This window comes from Molossus molossus, unplaced genomic scaffold (genome assembly GCF_014108415.1).
Source record: "Molossus molossus isolate mMolMol1 unplaced genomic scaffold, mMolMol1.p scaffold_m16_p_1, whole genome shotgun sequence".
Lineage (NCBI taxonomy): Eukaryota > Metazoa > Chordata > Mammalia > Chiroptera > Molossidae > Molossus > Molossus molossus.
Window position 1 is genome coordinate 5,582,626 of NW_023425344.1, and position 22,032 is coordinate 5,604,657.

At 45.9% G+C, this 22,032-nt stretch overlaps 1 protein-coding gene across 1 annotated transcript in view; it reads right to left on the reverse strand.

Moving 5' to 3' along the window:
* Positions 1-720: 720 nt before the first annotated feature.
* The window catches only part of ZNF518B (zinc finger protein 518B), a 37,618-nt gene continuing 16,306 nt past the window's right edge, over positions 721-22,032 (reverse strand). Inside the window, exon 2 of the transcript XR_004961181.1 lies at positions 721-817. The gene's annotated coding sequence lies outside the window, so the exon portion shown is untranslated. The remainder of the gene's footprint in view (positions 818-22,032) is intronic.

Sequence of the window (22,032 nt, forward strand, 5' to 3'; positions counted from 1 at the left end):
TCGTCTTTCTAGCTTTGGCGCACTCAGTGTAGAACCTCCCCAGGCGCCATCTTAGCCAACGTGGAGGACTCCCTGGCACTCGACTGTCTACGGTAACAATCCCCCCTTCAAAACTGGACGCCTGGAATCTTACAAGGGTTAATGGATGGAGGTCTCATCTTTTGTCGTTTCTTCCTGCTTACCTGTCCCCGGGTCCAGAGACTCTTGCCATCTCCTAAAGGAAGAAGGGGACACCCTTTATGTACTACAAAGTCGGAAGGGGTCCTGACTTTGGAAGGCAGCAGATGCGGTGTCTAGAGGGTGGCACTGTCGAACGCGAGAAGCTGGCACACTGCTTCATACTGCAGGAGGTGGTGTTGCAGGTGGGCTTCCAGAGTGAGCCCCGCTGTAGGGATGAGCAGTCAGTCTTCAGTGAGGGGCATGCCTAGTAGTGCAGGAGAAATTGTAGTGAAATCAGAAACCGGAGAGACTCAAGGATCCCCACGATCTAATCCTGAGTGGGACTCTGTGTGGCACACCCGACAGCGGGGTAAGTTTGCTGAAGAAGCCACTGTCTGGGAAAAGTGAACAAAGGCATTATTAGCCCAAGTATGGGCATAAAGTATAGCAAGTGTCAAACAGTAATAACATAAAAAGTAACATTGTCACTTAGCTTTAGGAGGCGCTGTGCTTTTCCAAAAGAGGAATTTTAAATATTTTTGTAGCTCAGATCCAGCTTTTCCTCGCAGTATCAGCAGCAGCAGCCAGACCTGAGTCCTCCCCAGGCAGCGCCCACCTGATCCGTGTGGGGTGGACCCAAGGCTTGATTCCGTGAGCTCTAGGGAAGAGTGTGTGTTCAGTCAGACATCACAGGGATGGGTCCACTGCTCAGCTACCTGCTGTTCTCCACCTTGATTCTTTCAGGTCTTTAGTAAGACTTGGTCTCCTGGCTGGAATGGGTGTAAGGGCTTGTCAGACAGACAGACAGACCTGCACTGAGCAAGCTTGTGTGACGTTGTTGGGGTTTTCCCTAAATGTGGTACATGTTGTTTGATCTTTGATTCGTGTTCTAAATCTAAAGGGGGTGCTCCTAAAACAAACTTGGAAGGGTCGCCCAAAAACTATCTCAAAAGGGCCTCATTAAGCCTGCTTCAGGGTGCTCCCCTAATCCAGAGCAAGGCAAGAGAGAGTGCCCGGTCCATTTCGAATGTGTCTCCTGACACTTTTCCCACCAGGGTCTTCTTTATAGTGTGACTCCATCTTCTCAGTCTTCCCCACAGGCTGGGGTCTCCAGATGCATGTAGTTTCTTCTTCTTTTTTTTTAATCTTTATTGTTGAATATGGACTGTATTACAGATGTTCCACATTTTTCCCCCATTGACCCCCTCCCGCCTTTTCCCACACTATTGTCTGTATCCATTGGTTATACATATAAGTTCTTTGGTTTATTTCCCCCCCTCCCAACCCCTTTCCCTTTGAGGTTTGTCAGTCTAGCAATGAATTTGTGCTTCTTAATCCCTTCACCTTTTTCACCCATTCCCCCAACCCCCCTCCCATCTGGCAATCAACAAAATGTACTCTGTATCTGTGAGAATGTTTCTGTTCTTCCTGTTCATTTTGTTTGTAGATTCCATTGTTGATAGATATGTATTCATTGCCATTTTGTTTGTTCATATATTTTATCTTTTTCTTCAAAAAGACCCTTCATCATTTCATATAACAGTTTGGTGGTGATGAACTCCTTTAACTTTTTCTTGTCTGGGAAAGTCTTTATATGGCCATTGATTCTAAATGACAGCTTTGCAGGATAGAGTAATCTAGGTTGTAGGTTCTTGCTTTTTATCACTATGAATATTTCTTGCCACTCCCTTCTGGCCTGCAAAGTTTCTTTTGAGAAATCAGCTGACAGCCTAATGGGAACTCCCTTGTAGGTAACTAGCTGCCTTTCTCTTGCTGCTTTTAAGATTCTCTCTTTGTCTTGAACCTTTTGCATTTTGATGATGTGTCTTGGTGGGGGCCTCTTGGGGTTCATCTTGTTTGGGACTCTCTGTGCTTCCTGGACTTGTATGTCTGTTTCCTTCACCAAGTTAGGAAAGTTTTCTGCCATTATTGTTTCTTGTTTCAAACAGGTTTTCAGTTTCTTGTTCTCTCCCTTCTCCTTCTGGCACCCCCAAGATGCGAATGTTGGCACGCTTGAAGTTGTCCCAGAGGCTCCTTACACTATCCTCATTTTTTTGGATTCCTTTTTCTTCTTTCTGTTCTGATTGGACATTTTTTGCTTCCTTATATTCCAAATCAATGGTTTGCTTCTTGGATTTACGTACTCTACTATTGAATCTTTGTAAATTATTCTTTATTTCAGTTAAAGCCTCGTTTGTTTCTAACTGTGCATCGATAATTTCTGACTGGTCCTTTTTTATGCTCTTGAGGCCCTCACTAAGTTCACTGAGGTTCTCACTAAGTTCATTGAGCATCCTTATAAGCAGTATTTTGAACTCAGCATCTGTTAGGTTACTTATCTCCATTTCGCTTAGTTCTTTTCTTGGGGTTTTGTTCTTTTCTTTCATTTGGGACCTTTTCTTTGCCTCATTTTGACTGCCTCCCTGTGTTTGTTTCTGTGTATTACTTAACGAGTGGTATGGGGCTAGCTGAGACCAGATGCTGCTCGTTTGAAAGAATTTAGGAAAAACCTGAAGCAGGATCCAAGACAGGCCAATCCTATGGTTAAGCAAGTAGCAAGCAACAGCTTGGGTGGGGCGGGGCCTCAGGGAGTCACGGGGGGGGGGGGGGGGGGGCGGCTACCAGTGTGAGCCAGGTTGCTGGAGTCCCAGATATGGCTTCTGTCTGCCACCCCAGGGAAGGGCTCACCAAAGGAACAAAGGCCTCTGACAGCACGTTTGTCCCGGAGAAAGCCCCCTCTCCAGCCCTCGCTCCAGTGCCAAACAGCTCAGTTCTTCCCTGTATGTCTCTGGCGCCCCTCGAGGTGCCTCCCCTCCAAGCTTAGAGGGAGAGAGTCCGATAAGTCCGTGCGCGGGCCCTTTAAGGAGCTGCCTGGGGCTCCAGCCGCCTCTGCCTCCCTGAGCCTCAGTTCCCGCTGGTTTTTCCAGCCAGAAGTGATGGGGATTCTCTTCCTGGCACTGAGACCCTGAGCGGGGCACCTGGTGTGGGACGGGGACCCCTCAGTCCTCAGGAAGGACCTTCCCAGCCGAGGTGTCCCCCTGATTTTTATCCGCCACACGTGGGTGTGGGCCCAGCCCGTCCCCTCCGCCCTCCTCTCAGTCTGGATGTGGCTGCTGCTTTAATTCTGTAGTTGTAGGACTTCCATTCAGCTCGATTTCAGGCGGTTCTGAATGATGGTTGTTCTGTAGTTTAGTTGTAACTTTGATGTGGTTGTGGGAGGACGGATACCGCGTTTACCTACCCGCCATCCTGACCAGAAGTCCCAGATGCATGTAGTTTCCATGGGACGTATAGTGCTTGTCCTATCTTGTGGGAGGTTTTTGAAGTGAACCGCAGTCCGTTGTCACTTTGAAGTCCAAACCTATGGATTGTTTCTTTGAGTAGAAGTTTGCTACCTCCATTCCAGTGGGGTATACCTCTACCCATCCAGAAAAGGTGCCCACAAAAACTAAGAAGAATTTAAAGTTCCCTGTGGTTTTAGGCATCTGTGTCCAGTCAACTTGCCAGTCCTCAAATGAGCAGGGAAAGGATTAGTAATGTTTCAAAGTGTAAAGGTAAAAGCTTGCAAAAGGTGGAAACTGAAAAGTGCATTGCTTGCCTGACCTTTGCTCAGCCTTCTGTTGAGCATGGATTATTGGATTATATGCAAGACAGCGAATCACCCAGCAGATGCAGGATGTGATACCAGACCAGTCGAACTGCAAAGTGGACAATGGGCCAGGCAGGTACGTCAGCAGGAACTGCTTGAAGCTAGAAGTAGAGTATATAACCTACACCCCAACTGTTATTTAAGGCTGACTCCTTTTGGGGTTCAGCCTGCCTGCAGCCAGGCACATGCAATAAAATCATTTTGCTCTACATTGGCCTTGTGCTGTGGATGGGATCTCCTGCCAGCTCAGACTTGCTCTACATTATTGGCCTTGTGCTATGGATGGGATCTCTGCCGGCTCAGACTTGCTCTACATTATTGGCCTTGTGCTGTGGATGGGATCACCTGCCAGCTCAGACTTGCTCTACATTATTGGCCTTGTGCTGTGGATGGGATCACCTGCCAGCTCAGACTTGCTCTACATTATTGGCCTTGTGCTATGGATGGGATCTCTGCCGGCTCAGGCTTGCTCTACATTATTGGCCTTGTGCTGCGGATGGGATCTCTGCCGGCTCAGACTTGCTCTACATTATTGGCTTTGTGCTATGGTTGGGATCTCCTGCCGGCTCAGACTTGCTCTACATTATTGGCCTTATGCTATGGATGGGATCTCTGCCGGCTCAGACTTGCTCTACATTATTGGCTTTGTGCTGTGGATGGGATCTCTGCCGGCTCAGACTTGCTCTACATTATTGGCCTTGTGCTGTGGATGGGATCTCTGCCGGCTCAGACTTGCTCTACATTATTGGCTTTGTGCTATGGTTGGGATCTCCTGCCGGCTCAGACTTGCTCTACATTATTGGCCTTGTGCTATGGATGGGATCTCTGCCGGCTCAGACTTGCTCTACATTATTGGCCTTGTGCTGTGGATGGGATCTCTGCCGGCTCAGACTTGCTCTACATTATTGGCCTTGTGCTATGGATGGGATCTCCTGCCGGCTCAGACTTGCTCTACATTATTGGCCTTGTGCTATGGATGGGATCTCTGCCGGCTCAGACTTGCTCTACATTATTGGCCTTGTGCTATGGATGGGCTGCTGGTTCAGACTTGCTCTACATTGTTGGCCTTGTGCTGTGGATGGGATCTCTGCCGGCTCAGACTTGCTCTACATTATTGGCTTTGTGCTATGGTTGGGATCTCCTGCCGGCTCAGACTTGCTCTACATTATTGGCCTTGTGCTATGGATGGGATCTCTGCCGGCTCAGACTTGCTCTACATTATTGGCCTTGTGCTATGGATGGGCTGCTGGTTCAGACTTGCTCTACATTGTTGGCCTTGCCTTGTGGATGGGATCTCCGCCGGCTCAGACTTGCTCTACATTATTGGCCTTGTGCTATGGATGGGATCTCTGCCGGCTCAGACTTGCTCTACATTGGCCTGGTGCTATGGATGGGGTCTCTGCCGGCTCAGACTTGCTCTACATTGTTGGCCTTGTGCTATGGATGGGATCTCTGCCGGCTCAGACTTGCTCTACATTGTTGGCCTTGTGCTATGGATGGGGTCTCTGCCGGCTCAGACTTGCTCTACATTGTTGGCCTTGTGCTATGGATGGGATCTCTGCCGGCTCAGACTTGCTCTACATTGTTGGCCTTGTGCTATGGATGGGATCTCTGCCGGCTCAGACTTGCTCTACATTGGCCTGGTGCTATGGATGGGGTCTCTGCCGGCTCAGACTTGCTCTACATTGGCCTGGTGCTATGGATGGGGTCTCTGCCGGCTCAGACTTGCTCTACATTATTGGCCTTGTGCTATGGATGGGATCTCTGCCGGCTCAGACTTGCTCTACATTGGCCTGGTGCTATGGATGGGGTCTCTGCCGGCTCAGACTTGCTCTACATTGTTGGCCTTGTGCTATGGATGGGATCTCTGCCGGCTCAGACTTGCTCTACATTGTTGGCCTTGTGCTATGGATGGGGTCTCTGCCGGCTCAGACTTGCTCTACATTGTTGGCCTTGTGCTATGGATGGGATCTCTGCCGGCTCAGACTTGCTCTACATTGTTGGCCTTGTGCTATGGATGGGATCTCTGCCGGCTCAGACTTGCTCTACATTGTTGGCCTTGTGCTATGGATGGGATCTCTGCCGGCTCAGACTTGCTCTACATTGGCCTGGTGCTATGGATGGGGTCTCTGCCGGCTCAGACTTGCTCTACATTGGCCTGGTGCTATGGATGGGGTCTCTGCCGGCTCAGACTTGCTCTACATTGGCCTGGTGCTATGGATGGGGTCTCTGCCGGCTCAGACTTGCTCTACATTGTTGGCCTTGCCTTGTGGATGGGATCTCCGCCGGCTCAGACCTTTAGGCAGATCCATTCATGTTGTAGTCCCTTTTCTGGTGGCGCACATTCTGCTTTAGGATTGTTTTTGGTGCATGTCTGACAGGCTTGGATAACCCTCTGAATAGTCCTTTGTAAAGGAAGTCCCTTCAAATGTGGTCTAAGGAGGTGCATTAAAGCATCCCTTCCACTATGGGTCCCTTCTCGCAGATGTCTGAGGACCGGATATACTAGAGCTTCAGGGAGGGAGATCACACCATGAGTGTTGATCTTCCATGTAGAAATAGTCAGTGTTAGAGAATCCCCTCATGGGCCCATTAACAATCTCATTCTGTGTAATGGGGTTTCAATTCTGACAAGTCCAGGTGGGGAAGCCCCCAAAGTGGCAGCCCTCGGGCGGCCTGTCTTGCTGCTTTATCGGCAGTTTGGTTCCCTGGCTTGTTTGGGAGCTGTCCTTCCAGCAGCCTGTGCAGTGCGTTATGGCCACCTGGTTTGGTAGATTCACGGCCTCGAGCAACTTTTAAATCTCTTCTGCATGTTTGATACCCTTATTCCCCGAGGGTGAGAGCCCTCTTTCCTTCCATCTTGCCCCATGAAGGCACATTTAGAGTCAGTGTAGAGGCTAACATTCATTCTTGGCATAATTCTAAGGCTTTGGTGAGGGCTATCGGTTCCGACCTTTGTGCCGAGGTTCCTATGGCAAGGGCTGGAGCTGCTTTGACCTTGTCTAAGGTGACGGCCACATGCCCAGCTCATCGCGGCCCGTTCTCCGCGCAGCTGCTCCCGTCTGTATGTGATTCCCAGGCAGGTTCTCTCAGGGGCTGGTCCAAAAGATCCCATCCGCTGGAGTAACTTTGTCAGTGATTTCTAAGCAATGATGTTGGAGGGCTGAGCTCCACTCTGAGAGGAGGATGGCTGGGTTTAGGGTGGTGGTGACTTGTAAGGTAACATTTGGGCTGCTTAATACAATGGCCTGATAATGTCCTATGTGCCCTGCCATCAGCCAATACCCTCCTTTCTGTTCCAGTAGGGTTTGGACTTGGCGTGGTACCAGTACCGCAGTAGGTTGTCCCCGAGTGAATTTCTCGGCTCCCTGTAGGATGTCACGGGTAGCTGCTATTGCCCAGAGGCATGGTGGCCATCCTTTGTCATGTGATCTAGTTTCTTTGAGAGATAGGCTGTGGGTTGAGAGGAATTTCCCAGGGTCTGGGTTAGTGCCCCAAGTCTAATTCCTTGCCTTCCACAAACGTGTGATTTAAAAGGTTTCTGTAAATTGGGCAGTCCTAGTGCGGGAACGAAAACTGGTTTTCCCTCGTGGTGTCAAATGCCACCTGACAGTGTCTTGTCCATTCAAGAGGTTCCGAGGCTGGTCCTTTCAAGGAATCATACAGTGGTTTTGCTGTAAGACCGGAGTTTGAAATGAACAAAGCCCTGTAGTCCCTTAGAATCTACAAAGCTGCTTCCAGTTCTCTGGGCTGTTATCGTAGCCATGGCTGGTTTTCAACCCACCATCAAGCTCCTAGTGCCCTTTCACCTAGAATCCCACGTGTGCAAACCTGGGCCTTGTGGGTGATACTTTATATCCTCTTCTTGCCAAATGATTCTGGACTGTGATGGTGTTGAGCAAACAGTACTCCTAAGTATTGCTAGCTATTAGACAGTCATCTACATATTATAGAATTCCTGATTTTGGTTGAATATCCCTTAAATCTTCTAATATTTCCCCAAATACGGTTGGGGAATTCTTAAATCCTTGTGGGAGCACAGTCCAGCATTACTGGAACGTGGATTTAGTTCTGGGTCCTGCCATTCAAAGGCAAATAACAGTTGAACCTGTTCATCTATTGGGATGCAGAAAAAAGCATCCTTCATGTCTAGGACTGAGAACCATTTGCTGTCCCCAGGCACTGTGATCAACAAAATATAAGGATGGGGCACCGTAGGATGAATGTCCTGGACAGCATCATTTATAGCCCTAAGGTCTGGTACAAGCCAATATTCATCAGAGTAAGGCCTTTTGACTGGCAAAATGAGGGTGCTATAGGGAGACTGACTGGCCAAATTAATCCCGATTTTAAGAATTTCTGTAATATTGTTTGAATTCCCCCTAAAGCTTCCTTTTTAAGAGGGTATTGTTGCCTGGCTGCTTTGGCTCAGCAGCTAGAGCATGGTCCGCAGACCAAAGAGTCATGGGTTCGATTGCAGTCAAGGGCATGTACCTCCTTTGCAGTTCTTCCCCGGCCCTGGTCAGGGTCGTTTGGGAGGCAGTCAGTCGATGTGTCCCTTTCACGTCGATGATTCTCTCCCCTCCTCTCTCTCTCTCCCTCCTTCCCACTCTATCTGAAGATAAATAAAAAAATATCCTTGGGTGAGGATTAAAATAATAATGATAATAATAATAATAAATGCGTTATTAAAAAAATAAACAATATTGTTTCTTCTGTGGGGTCTGTGCCCCCTCTTTTAGGTTAATTTTTACAGGGTGGATGTTAACCACCCTTCCTGGTTTTCCATTGGCCCGAACGGCTCCATTGAGCTGCACTGTATCTTGGGTGAGATGAGTTCACCTCCAGGTCCTTCCGGGCAAGTCAGGGCACCTGGAGCTGGAGAGCGTGTTTCAGTGGACTTCTAAACATAACTGCTGCTTCTCGGGGGAAAAGATACTGTCTGCATGTCACAGTCCGTCTCGGTCCGGGGATGGGACGGGGCAGGCTGGCAGGTGGAGAACACTGCGTACGTTCTGGACCCCGAAGCTGGCATCTAGAGGCTGCAGGAACGTCCCTCCAGTAACCAGCACTGCAGCTGAACTCTCCTTAGTTCTGCCTTCAGCACCGAGCCTGTAGCTTCAGTGTCTGAAGAAGTCAGCTGGCTCATTCTCACTGTCAGCTGTACCGGGGCTCCCACTGGGGAACAGCAATAGTTCGGGTGCGTTGGGGAGGCCCTAGGCCTCCAGATTCGTCATTCCTTTCTAACATCTCTCAGCGAGGGTTTCTATCCTTTTCTTATCCTTATTCTTGAGTCCCAGGCAGTCCTTTCTCCATCGCCCTTCATCCCTGCGACAGGCACTCTGATTGGCGCCCAGTGGGCCTCTCCCTTTTCCTCTCGGGTGCACCTCCCCTCTGGTTTCCCTGCCCTCTTTCTAAGAAATCAGTGGCCTGCTCCAATTCCTCTCCTTTCCCAGGCACCGTGAACTTGAAGGGCCGCCCAGCAGCTGGGAGGGAGTCCTTCCCACAGCCCCATCTACACACTGCGCTTCCTTCTCATATCCGGGGCACTTTGCCGTCCAGACGCTGTCTTGTGCCTGCGGGTCAGCATCAGTGTACTTTCTACACGCGTGACAGGTCCCTTCTGAAAAGTCAGAAGGATTACACTTCCCAGCGGCTAAGATCTTGGAAGCTTTGGAGCTCAGCAGAGAAGGCAATCCACTGAATATGGTCTAGAAAGTGTCAAGCCATATCCGGATGTTATCAGCACTTTGCCTGACCCTTGCCTGAAGCTAGGATTCGTCCATCGGGTGTCCAGGGACTGCCTGCCCGCCTAGACCCTCTGTGACGCTCTGCACAGCCTGCCACTGACACCGAGGGGTTCACGACGGCAGCAGAGCATGGGCTCCGGTCGCAATGCCTCCCAGAAGCAAACAGGAAGTTACAGCTGAAGTGGGGAACAATGATCTTGAAACATTAACTGGAGACCATCTGAAGAGGAGACTTTAAACCGAGCCACACAGACTGGTAAGAAGGGCGGAGTCCTGGAAAGGGCCTTCTCCCGGGCGGCAGGCCGAGGCTATGGAAGGACGCCCCAGCTGCGGGAGTGCCCATGAGAGGGGGAAGATCCCCAGACCAGGCTCCCAGCCTGCAGTGCCTGGAGCAGGGGGCAGGCGGCCACACAGCATCCAGCTGGGAAAGGCAGTGGGGTTGTCTGCCAAGGAGAGGCATCCATTTAAAGGGCCAGCGTGCAAAACTTTTGTTTGTAGATATTCACTGGGGCGCAGGCGAGGGGCTGTGAGGACTGGAGTTGCCTGAGGAGAGCACCCACCAGGAGCCCAGGGTTAGATCGTCCTCTGATACAGCAGCAGACGTTTTTCTCGGGAGGAACAATCAATCAAAGTGGCATCAGCATGAGGAAAAGCAACGATCCTCTGGCATTCTGCCTGCCCAGCCCTCTGGTCTCCTCCTCACCCCACCTGGCATTTTGAGTCCCACTGAGGAGACAGTAGCATAGCTGGGGCTTAGAAGGCTGGGCAGTCTCGGGGTTTCAGTGGATGCTTGGGGACGGGGCCATTCCTGTTTCCACGGAACCTCACGGGAGATGAGATAGAAACACCCCCTCCACCAGCCTGACAGACCCAACCTTGGGGCTTTGTGGGCTCTACCCACCTGGCCACTAGGGGCTCTGGCCTGCTGAGGTCAGGGAAAATGCCAGGGCAGACTCAGACTGTGGCTTGGGGGCAGAGACACCCCCCCATTTCCCCTGAAGTCTGAACAGCACCTCCCCGTCATGGGCAATCCAGTAACCTCAGCACCCCGATCCTGCCAGAGGCTCCTTCAGAGACTAAGACTTTCCAGTGTCTAAACCTGGCAGCTGACCAGCAGAGGGGGGCAGGCAGAGACCGATCCCAAGGAACCTTGGGACATTTGTTGACCTGCACCTGGGCCCTGTGCTGGCAAAAACCAGCCCTGGACCTAGCTCGGTTTCCCCCGGGCACAGCCAAGTCCAGCTAATCACTTATAGTTGTGGACAGGTTGCTAGGAGGCCAGAGAGCCCTGGAGCAGGATCCAACTAGCTTCACTTTCTTTATTTTTATTTTCTTTTATGTGGTGGTGGTTTTTCTTTCTTTTTTTCCCCTTACTGTTTCATATTTCTATTTCCTTTTCTAATTCTCTTTTCTTTCCTTTTTCTTGGCTTATACATGTTTTTGTTTTTGTTTTATGACTTTTTTGTTCCTTTTTTTCACTTATTTTTTTTCCTTTCATGTATATATATATATACATTTTTTTTTTTTTACTTATTTTTTTCCCTTTTTCTTTTTGATTTTTTTTTGTCTTTTTTGTTTGTTTGTTTTGCTTTTCTTGTTTTGTTCTGTTAGCACCAGTACAACAACTTGTATAACGTGGTCGGAGTTGAGGCTCACAGTCAGCCAAGATGAGGGTTGATCACACACAAGAACAAACCAACAGCAATCAAGACCCAATTACAACAGGAGGGCCCACATACTCCACACATTCCTAGAGCGAGGACTCAGAGGCATAGCAGTTTTGCCTAATGCATAGGAAAAAAAAAACACACACACACACAGAGAGCTAAAATGGGGAGACAAAGAAACAACCCTCAAATGAAAGAAAAGGAGGAATCTCCAAGAAAAGAGCTAAATGAAATGAGGTAAGCAATTTTAGATATAAAGTTCAAAGTAATGGTTATAAGGATGCTCAGAAACGTAGTGAGAATTACAAGAAACTTAATGGGAACCACAATACCATGAAAAAAGAAATAGAATCCATGAACAAGAACCAGTCAGAAATAAAGAATACCACATCTGACATCAAGAATAAACAGAAAAGAATTAAAAGTAGATTGATTGAATCAGATGATTGAATCAGTGACTTGCAAGAGAAAATAGAAAAAACACACAATTAGAGCAGCAAAAAGAAAAAAAATAATTAAAAAACAGGTGGATAGTTTAAGGGAACTTTGGGACAATGTGAAACGTAACAACATCCACATCACAGGCATACCACCAGGAGAAGAAAGTGATAAAGGGATAGAGAACCTATTTAAAGAAATAATGACAGAAATATCCCTAACCTGGTGAAGAAAAGTCACACAAGTTCAGGAAGCACAGAGTCCTAATCAAGATGAATAAAAAAAGACCCATATCGCCCTGGCCAGTTTGGCTCAGCGGTTAGAGCGTCGGCCTGCGGTCCGGAGAGACCCGGGTTCGGTTCCCGCTAAGGGCACGTACTTCGGTTGCAGTTTGTCCCCGGCCCTGGTTGGTCGTGCGGGTGGCAGCCACTCGATGTGTCCCTTCACGTCGATGTTTCTCTCTCTCTCTCTCCCTCCCACTCTATCTGTACAAAAAATGGAAAAATATCCTCGGGTGAGGATAAAAAAAAAAAAAAAAAAAAAAAAAAAAAAGACCCATATCAAGACACATCATAATTAAAATGACAAACATTGCCCTGGCCAGTTTGGCTCAGCAGATAGAGCGCCGGCCCGCGGACCAGAGTTCCAGGTTTGGTTCTGCTAAGGGCACGTATCTCAGTTGCAGTTTGTCCCCAGCCCTGGTTGGGGTCATGTGGGTGGCAACTTGTCGATGTGTCTCTCTCACATCGATGTTTCTCTCTCTTCCTCTCTCTCTCCCTCTCGCTCTATGCAGAAATGTCCTCGGGTGAGGATAAAAATAAATAAATAAATAAGATAAAATGACAAACATTAAAGGCAAAGAATCTTAAAGGCAGCAAGAGAGACATAAAGTTGCCTACAAGGAAGTCCCATCAGACTGCCAGCTTTCTCATCAGAGACACTTCACTATTAGGGACTGGCATGAAGTATTCAAATTAATGAGAAGCAAGGACCCGAATCCAAGACTACTCTATCCAGCAGGGCTACCATTTAAAACTGAAGGTAAAGTAAAGAGCTTCCCAGACCAAAAAAAAAGAAAAAACAAGAAAAGAAAAGGCTAAAAGAGTACATATTACCATCAAGCCAGCATTGCAAGAAATGTTAAAGAGATTGCTTCAAGAAGAAAAAGAGCCCTGGCTGGTTTTGCTCAGTAGTTAGAGCATCAGCCCGTGGACCAAAGAATCATGGGTTTGATTCTGGTCAGGGGCATGTACCTCGGTTGCAGTTCAGTCGCTGACCCTTATCAGGGTCATGCAGGAGGCAACCAATCAATGTGTCTCTCACATCCAGGTCTCTCTCTCTCTCTCTCTCTCTCTCTCTCCCCCCCCCCCCTTCCTCCCTTCCACTCTGTCTAAAAATAAATGGAAAAATATACTAGGGTGTGGATTAAAACAAGAAAATTAAAGAAGAAAAAGAAATCGAGGGAGGAACATTGGTACTTATTAATGGCCATTTTTCCCCTTTATACCTATCAATAATAACCTTAAATGTAAATGGATTACATGCTCCAATCAAAAGACATAGGGTAACTAAATGGATAAGAAAACATGACTCATATATATGCTGTCTACAAGAGACCCACATCAGAACAAAAGATTTCCACAAACAAAGTGGAGGGATGGAAAAAATTGTTCCAAGCAAATGAAAAAGCTAGGATAGCAATACTCATATCTGACCAAATAGACTTCAAAACAAAGGCCATGACAAAAGAAAAAGGCCACTACATAATACTAAAAGGATCGATCCAACAAGAAAATATAACCCCAATAAGCATATATGCACCCAATACAGGAGCATATATATATATATATATATATATATATATATATATATCACTCAATGGACTATAAGGGAGAGATCAACAGCAATACAGTCACAGTGGAGGACTTTAACACTGCACTGACATCACAGGTTAGATCTTCCAGACAAAAAATCAACAAGGAAATAGCAACCTGAAATGACACATTAGATCAGTTGGAGCTAGTTGATATTTATAAAACATGTCATCCCAAATCAGCAGAATATACATTCTTCTCAAGTGCACATGGAATGTTCTCAAAGCTAGAACATATGATAGGACACAATATAAGCCTTAACAAATTCAATAAGATTGAAATCACATCAAGCATCTTCTACGATCACAATGGCATGAAACTAGAATTAAACTACAATAAAAAACTCAACATTCAAATATATGGCATGTTATTAAACAATGAATAGATTACAAATGAGATTTTAAAAAAAGGAATTCAAAACTTCTGTGGAAACAACAAATGAAAACATAGAACAACCCCAAATCTGTGGGACACAGCCAAAGCAGTCCCGAGAGGGAATTTTTCATAGCATTACAGGCCTGCCTCAAGAAATAAGAAAAAGCTCAAATAATCAATCTAACCTTACAACTAAAAGATATAGAAAGGGAACAACAAGAGAAGCCCAAAGTAAGTAGAAGGAAAGAAATAATAAAGATCAGAGTGGGAAAAAATGACATAGAACCTAAAAAAATATACAGAAAGATCAATAAACCAAGAGCTGGTTCTCTGAAAAGATAAACAAGGTAGATGAACCCTTATCCAGACTTATCAAGAAGCAAAGAGAGAGGACCCAAATAAATAAAATCAGGAATGAAAGAGGCAAAGTAACAACATCATAGAAATACAAAGGATTGTAAGAAAATACTAAGAACAACTATATGTCAACAAACTGGACAACCTGGGCAAAATGGACAAATTCTTAGAAACATGCAATGTTCCAATATTTAAGAAGAATCAGAAAACCTGAACGTCAATAACAACTGATGAAACTGAAGCAGTAATTAAAAACTATCAGCAAACAAACATCCTGGACTGGATGGCTTCACAGGCAAGTTTTACCAAACATTCAAAGAAGAATGAACACCAACCCTTCTCAAATTATTCCAAAAAAATTCAAGAGGAAGGAATACTTCCAAACTCTTTTTACGAGGCCAGCATTATCCTAATCCAAAAACCATATAAAGACACTACACAGAAAGAAAATTACAGGCCAATATCCATGATGAACATAGATGCCACAATCCTCAACAAAATATTAGCAAATCGAATCCAGCAATACATTAAAAAGATCATACACCATGACCGAGTGGAATTTATTCTGGGGATGCAAGGTTGGTACAATATTTGCAAATCAATAAATGTGATACATCACATAAACAAAATAAAAGATAACAATCACGTGATTATATCAATAGCCACAGAAAAGGCATTAAATGAAATCCGACACCCATTCATGATGAAAAGAACTCTCGGTAAAGTGGGACTAGAGGGATCACACCTCAACATAATAAAGGCCATACATGACAAATCTACAGCCAACATCATACCGATGGACAAAAACTAAAAGCACTTCCCTTAAGAACAGGAACAAGACAGGAATGTTCACTGTCACCACTCTTAATCAACATAGTACTGGAAATCCTAGCCACAGTGATCAGAAAAAAAGGCAATAAAAAGCATCCAAATTGAAAAGGAGAAAGTAAAAACAGTCATTATTTGGAAATGACATGATATTGTACATAGAAAACCCTAAGGACTCCACCAAAATATTACTAAATTTAATAAATGAATTCAGCAAAGTAGCAGGATACAAAATCAACATCCAGAAATCCATCGTATTTTTATACAGTAATAATGAACTCTCAGAAAGAGAAACTTAAAAAAACACAATTGCATTTACCATAGCATCAAAAAACAAAACAAAACAAAAACACCTAGGAATAAATTTAACCAAGGAGGTAAAAGACCTATACTTGGAAAACTATAGGACACTGAAAAAGGAAATTGAGGAAGATACAAACAAGTGAAAGTATATACCATGTTTATAGATTGGAAGAATTATCATTATTAAATTATTATCATTATTAAAATGTCCATGCTTCCCGAAGCAATCTACAGATTCAATGCAATTCCTATTGAAACACCAACAGTATATTTCACAAGTCTAGAACAAATATTCCAAAAATTTATATGTAACCAAAAAGGATCCCAAATAACCTCAGCAATCTTGAAAAAGAAAGTTAGAGGGATCACAACACCAGATATCAAACTATTCTACAAACTCATTATAATTAAAACAGCTTTGTACTGGCACGAGAACAGGCATATAGATCAATGAAACAGAACAGACACCCAAAATTAAATCACACCATTATGGTTAATTAATATTCAACAAAGGAGGCAAGAACATACAGTGGAGTAAAGGTAGTCTTTCAATAAATGATGTTGGAAAAATTGGACAGGTAAAATAAATAAAAATGCTACTAGCCCTGGCCGGTTTGGCTCAGTGGTTACAGCATTGGTCCATGGAGCAGAGTCCCAGGTTTGATTCCTGCTAAGGGCACGTGCCTTGGTTGCAGTTTGTCCCTGGCCAGTTGGGGTCATATGGGTGGCAACCACTTAATGTGTCTCTCTCACATTGATGTTTTTCTTTCTCTCTTCCTCTCCCTCTCTGTCTGGAGATAAGGGCAAAAATGTCCTCAGGTGAGGATAAAAAAAAAAAATGCTACTAGATCACCAAATTACACCATACACAATAATAAACTTAAAATGGATAAAAGACTTAAATGTAAGTCACAAAACTACAAAAATCCTAGAAGAAAAAGGCAGTAAAATCTCAGACATCTCAGGTAGCAGTATTTTCAGTGATGCATCTACTAAGACAAGGGAAACAAAAGAGAAAATAAACAAATGGAACTACATCAAACTAAGAAGCTTCTGCACAGCATTAAAAAACATCCTCAAAATGAAAAGGGAACTGTGTGGGAGAACATATTCGCCAATGATGCCTCTCATACCTCTGATAAGGGGTTAATTTCCAAAATATATAAAGAAATATAACTCAACAAAAGGAAAACATAATCCGATTAAGTGGGCAAAGGACCTAAAGGGGCACTTCTCCAAAGAGGATATACTGATGGCCAACAGACATATAACAAAATGCCCAGTCACTAATCATCAGGGAAATGCTAATTAAAACTACAACGAGGTATCACCTCACATCTGTCAGAATGGCTACCATCAATAACTGAACAAAAAGCAAGCGCTGGTGAGGATGTGGAGAAAAGGGAACCCTAGTACATTGGTGGTAGGAATGCAGACTGGTACAGCCACTGTGCAAAATAGTACAGATTTTTCTCAAAAAAATTAAAAATTCAACCGCCATTTGACCCAGTGATTCCACTTCTAGGAAATCCTGAGGATTTGAAGCAGCAATCAGAAAATATATGCACCCCTAGGTTCATAGAAGCGCTATTTTCAATAGCTAAGATCTGGAAACAGCCCAAGTGCCCATTAGTAGATGAATGGATAAAAAAGCCGTGGCACATATACACAGTGGAATACTATGCTGCTGTAAAGAAGGATCTCCCACTCTTTGCAACAGCATGAATGGACCTGAAGATTATGTTAAGCAAAATAAACCAGTTAGAGAAGAAAATGTCACATGATCTCACTTATAAGTGGAACCTAATGAATAAGATAAACTGACACAATAGGATCAGACTGGCAGTGTAGCAGAGCAGACAGACAGACCTCAGAGGGCGGGGGTCTTAGGGGATGGGAAGAGATTAATTAAAGAACATATATGGCCCTGGCCAGTTTTGCTCATTGGTCAAGAGCATTGGACCTCAGATGGAAGGGTCCCACACAGGTTCGATTCCAGTCAAGGGCATGTACCTGGGTTGCAGGTTCAATCCTCATCCTGGTCAGGGTTGTGGGGGAGGCAACCAGTCACTGTGTCTCTCTCACATCAGTGTTTCTCTCTCCTCCCCCCCTCCACTGTCTGAAAAGATCAATGGAAAAATATTCTCGGGTGAGAATTAACAAAAACCAAAGAACATATATGTATATATGCAGAGCCCATGGATCCAGACAATGTGGTACAGGCCTGGGGTGGGGCAGGGGCTGGGTGTAAGGGGCAAAGGGAGGGGGAAGGGAGGGGGTCAGCTGTAATACTATCAAGAATTTTTTTTAAAAAGAATTAGCTTTGAAGAAGAATCACAACATATAGCCTAAACACAGTAGCAGCACAGAAACCCAGCCATAGATCCACAACTACATGGACCTGGAACCAGGAAGACAAGGATAGACTCTCCAAAAATGGGTGTTAGCCAATCAGAAAGAATATATGTACCCCCATGTTCATAGCAGCACTATTTACAATAGCTGAGATCTGGAAACAGCCCAAGTGTCCACCAGTAGACGAATGGATAAAAAAGATGTGGTACATATACACAATGGAGTACTATGCAGCTGTAAGAAAGAAAGATCTCTTATCCTTTGAGACGACATGGAGAGACCTGGAGAGTATTATCCTAAGTAAAACAAGCCAAGCATAAAAAGACAAATACCACATAATCTCACTTATATATGGAATATAATGAATACAACAGTCTGAGGAATAGGGTAGACCCAGAAACACGGAAGTAGGGTACAGACTGAACCCTCAGAAGAGGGGGTGGTGGGGGATGGGAAAAGATAAACCACATAACTTATATGCATGTATGCATAACCAATGGACATGGACAACAAAGCCGGGGATGGGGAGGAGGGTGTCAATGAGGTAAAAAAGAAACATCTGTAACAAAAATAAAATTAAAAAATAAAATTAAAACAAACAAAAAAAAACCCAAAAAATGGGTGTTAGGACGAGTGAATAATTCACCTGGGGCTGACTTCTTGGAGGATATAAATCTAATATGCTTTAGGTATTCTTCATATTAAAAAAATTTGGACCCAGAAATTCTTTTGAAAAAGCCTGTAACTGACAGCTTGTGTTTTATTATGGGGTCCACTACTGTATGGAAGTTCTTTTTTCTTTTTCTATCCTCACCCGAGGACATTTTCCATTATTTGTTCAGATAGAGTGGGAAGGAGAGAGAGAGAGAGAAACATCGATGTGAAAGGGACACATCGAGTGGCTGCCACCCGCACGACCAACCAGGGCTGGGGACAAACTGCAACCGAGGTATGTGCCCTGAGCGGGAACCAAACCCGGGTGTCTCTGGACCACAGGCCAATGAGCCAAACCGGCCAGGGCTGGAAGTTCATTTTTAATATTACATTTAATCCATATAAAAGGCTGTCTTCGTGACCTAAAGGTAGGTGGTCAAAAAAAGGGGTGGGAGAACATGTGTAATATTTTCAATAAAAATAAAATAAAGCACAAAAAGCCCCAAACCTAAAAATGTTTCTTTATGGGTTTTTTTTTTTTTTTTAAATGTCTGTATTTCCTTTTAAAAGTTTAAAATACGCCCCGCCAGTGTGGCTCAGTGGTTGAGCATCAACCCCTGCACCGAGAGGTCGCCGGTTTGATCCCCAGTCAGGGCACATGCCCAGGTTGTGGGCCTGATCCCCAGTGGGAAGCATGCAGGGGGTGGCCTATCGATGTTCTTTCTCATCGGTGTTTCTCTCTCTTCCTCTCCTTCCTTTCTCTCTAATCAATAAAGAAAAAAATTTTTAATAAAAGTTTTAATAGTTCAATAGTAAAATGATCAAAATACCAGCAGGCCATACATGGAAAATGAAAATGTCCAACTTGCAAAAGGATTCTATCTCACTAGGAATCGGGGAAAAGAAAACAAAAATAATACATTGCTTCCCCCAGTTTCCACTTTCAATATTGATTGCCAAATAGCATGCTGAAGTTCCTGTTTCTCCGTGACTTCAGCAGGTCTCAGCTGAAGGTCTCGACTGTCATTTTCCGACTACCAGGTTGGCAAGTTGCTTTTATACACCTGCAGCATGACCCATGACCCCGCATCAGATCATTCGCGGTGGATTCACTGCCGGTGTCTCTGTGCAGAGCCGGGGCTGCAGGGCCCTGGGGAACTTGTGAACTCTCCCGGGCAATGGGCTGGTAGTGGGAGCACTGTGTGTGTCCTACCTGTGCAGTGGCCTCTCCTCTTGCTCCTTCCCTGCTAGGGTGACGAACCGCAGGCAATTCAGATGGCTCAGCTACAAGTTGAGACCCCCACACCCCCCAGACGAGGTCCCTGCAGACTGCACATGCAGCGTGAATGAGCAGTTAACACTTGCTTGGCTGACCAGCTAGGGTTGCTGCAAAATAAAGCACCGCCGAAAGTCACAGGTGTGACTGCTCTCTCAGGTGCAGCCCTGGAAACAGAACTGCTGGGTGTTAATACAGCATCAGGGAGGGGCTGGCACTCCCTGCGCAGCAGTTAGTGAAACCTAGCCTGCCCGCTTGAGATACAGAAATAAAAACGCTTCTTCCCGGCAAGCAGCTCGGACCGAAGCTAATGTCACAGCACTGTGTTTCCCTTGTCCTATGCTGCGCGCTATGGTAGCCACCAGACACTTGAAACGTGGATGGGTGACTGAAGCACTGAGTATTAATTTATAATAAAATCTGAAGCAGTCTAAAATCTTTCCATTAAACACAATTCGTTTTGGTAGGGCTACATCTCCTAAGTGACAATTTAGCATCAGAATAAAAACAAGCTGTAAGTCAAAAATATACACCAGATTTCTAAAGACTTTATTAATATGTGTGTATACATAAGCATTTCAATAAATGTTATGTCGATCAAAATTGTGTACATAACATTTTGGATGTATTGGGTCAAATATATTTCACTTCATCGGCTCTTTTTGCTCTTTTTACTCTTTTTAATGTGGCTACTGAGAAAGTTGAGATTTCATGGCTCACGCCGTATTCCTGCTGGACAGCACTGCTCTGGACTGAGTCCAGATTCCTTAGCACATCTCATCCCAGCCAGCTTCTCATCCTGACCAGCGTGTCTGCTGCGAGCTGGACCTCAAGGCCATCACGCTGAGCGCAGCCTGTGGCCGCAGAAGGCTCTGCATGCTGCAGGACAAAGGGCATTGCAGACGCGAGGGCGTGCCAGGGTGCCTGCGCCTCTGCCGGGTGCCTGGGAATCGAGTCACTGATGAAACGTGGATTAGCGACTGCCGCGTCCTAACTATCTGGCTGAGTCAGTCTCTGCTCAAGTGCCCTCTTCCTTTCCCACTGCAGCCCCCCTGGGGGTCCATGCCTAATACAACCCCTTCTGGCTTTCACTGCTCATTTGCTCTCTCCTCTCCCCTCAATAACCAGAGGCAACAACTGAATAGACTCCATCTGCAGGATTAGAGGACAATGACGCGGTTCCATTCAGATAACCATCGGCCCAAGGGCTGCACTGTAGCAGCTCCACCTCCTTTGTTTTCCTCAGGGTCCCAGGTCTCCCTTCCCTTCTGGACTCCTCGGATGCTGGGAAGGAGAGGAAGGAATCAGGCGGCCTCCAAGTACCCTCGCACCCACTCTTCCCACCTATGTGTGCGATCAGTTCTACTTGGACAGATGGCATCCACAGAGCAGCTGCACTCACGTGGTCCATCGAAGGGGCCCCTCAATGGCTGGGCACTCGCACCCAGCCCCGCACTCACGTGGTCCATCGCAGAGGCCCCTCAATAGCCTGGGCTCTCGCACCCAGCCCCACACGCGGTCCATCGCAGAGGCCCCTCAATGGCTTGGGCACTCACTCGCACCCAGCCCCACACGTTCTCGGATGAGGCCACTGACCACAGGAGGAAAACTGACACTGCTGCCCAAGCCAGCACCTTGCAGGTTTCAGCCAGGGCCTAATAACGAGTAACCTGGCGTCCATTCAGGGTGGCTAGCCAGCAGGGCATTGGATTCAGAGCAGAGCCTGGGGGCGCAGGCCCCTGTGTGTCCAGTGACGCTGCCGGGCCTGCCTGTGGTTCAGAAACACCACACGAGACAGGCTGCGCAATAGACACACGTTGCTTCACGTTCGAAATGAAAGGGCACAGAAGCGTTTACGGTTGCTTTATTTAACAAACTGTACTCCACTTCTATATCTCTAAATCAACGTGTTTCAAAAACAGCAGCACACCAACTGTTAACACGGCCTCTAGGAATGCCTGGAGCAGGCGAGGCGAGGGTTTCCTTGTGCGCACGAGGCCCGTGGCGGGTTCAGTCTTCGAAGGCCGAGCGGCACCGCGCCGCCTTCTGGGACAGTTCTACGGCAGGCCCCAGGGCAGGAGGAGTGGAGCTTTCGAGGGTCAACACACTGTGTTCAGTTTAGTTCAAAAGCACTTGGCCCCTAACTGGGACTCACAACATGGTTTGGGGCTGGGGATAAACCTTTGAGTAAAATAGAATCTATTAGTCATCTTTAAAAAAAACGCTCCCTCTTTGTCATATCATAAATATAACAAGATCTTCTCGTTTCTGTTCCCCAAAGGAAAATCTACTTTAAAAAATAAGCGTAAAATGACTCATTAGTAAGTGCTAGTAGCAAAATGTAGTG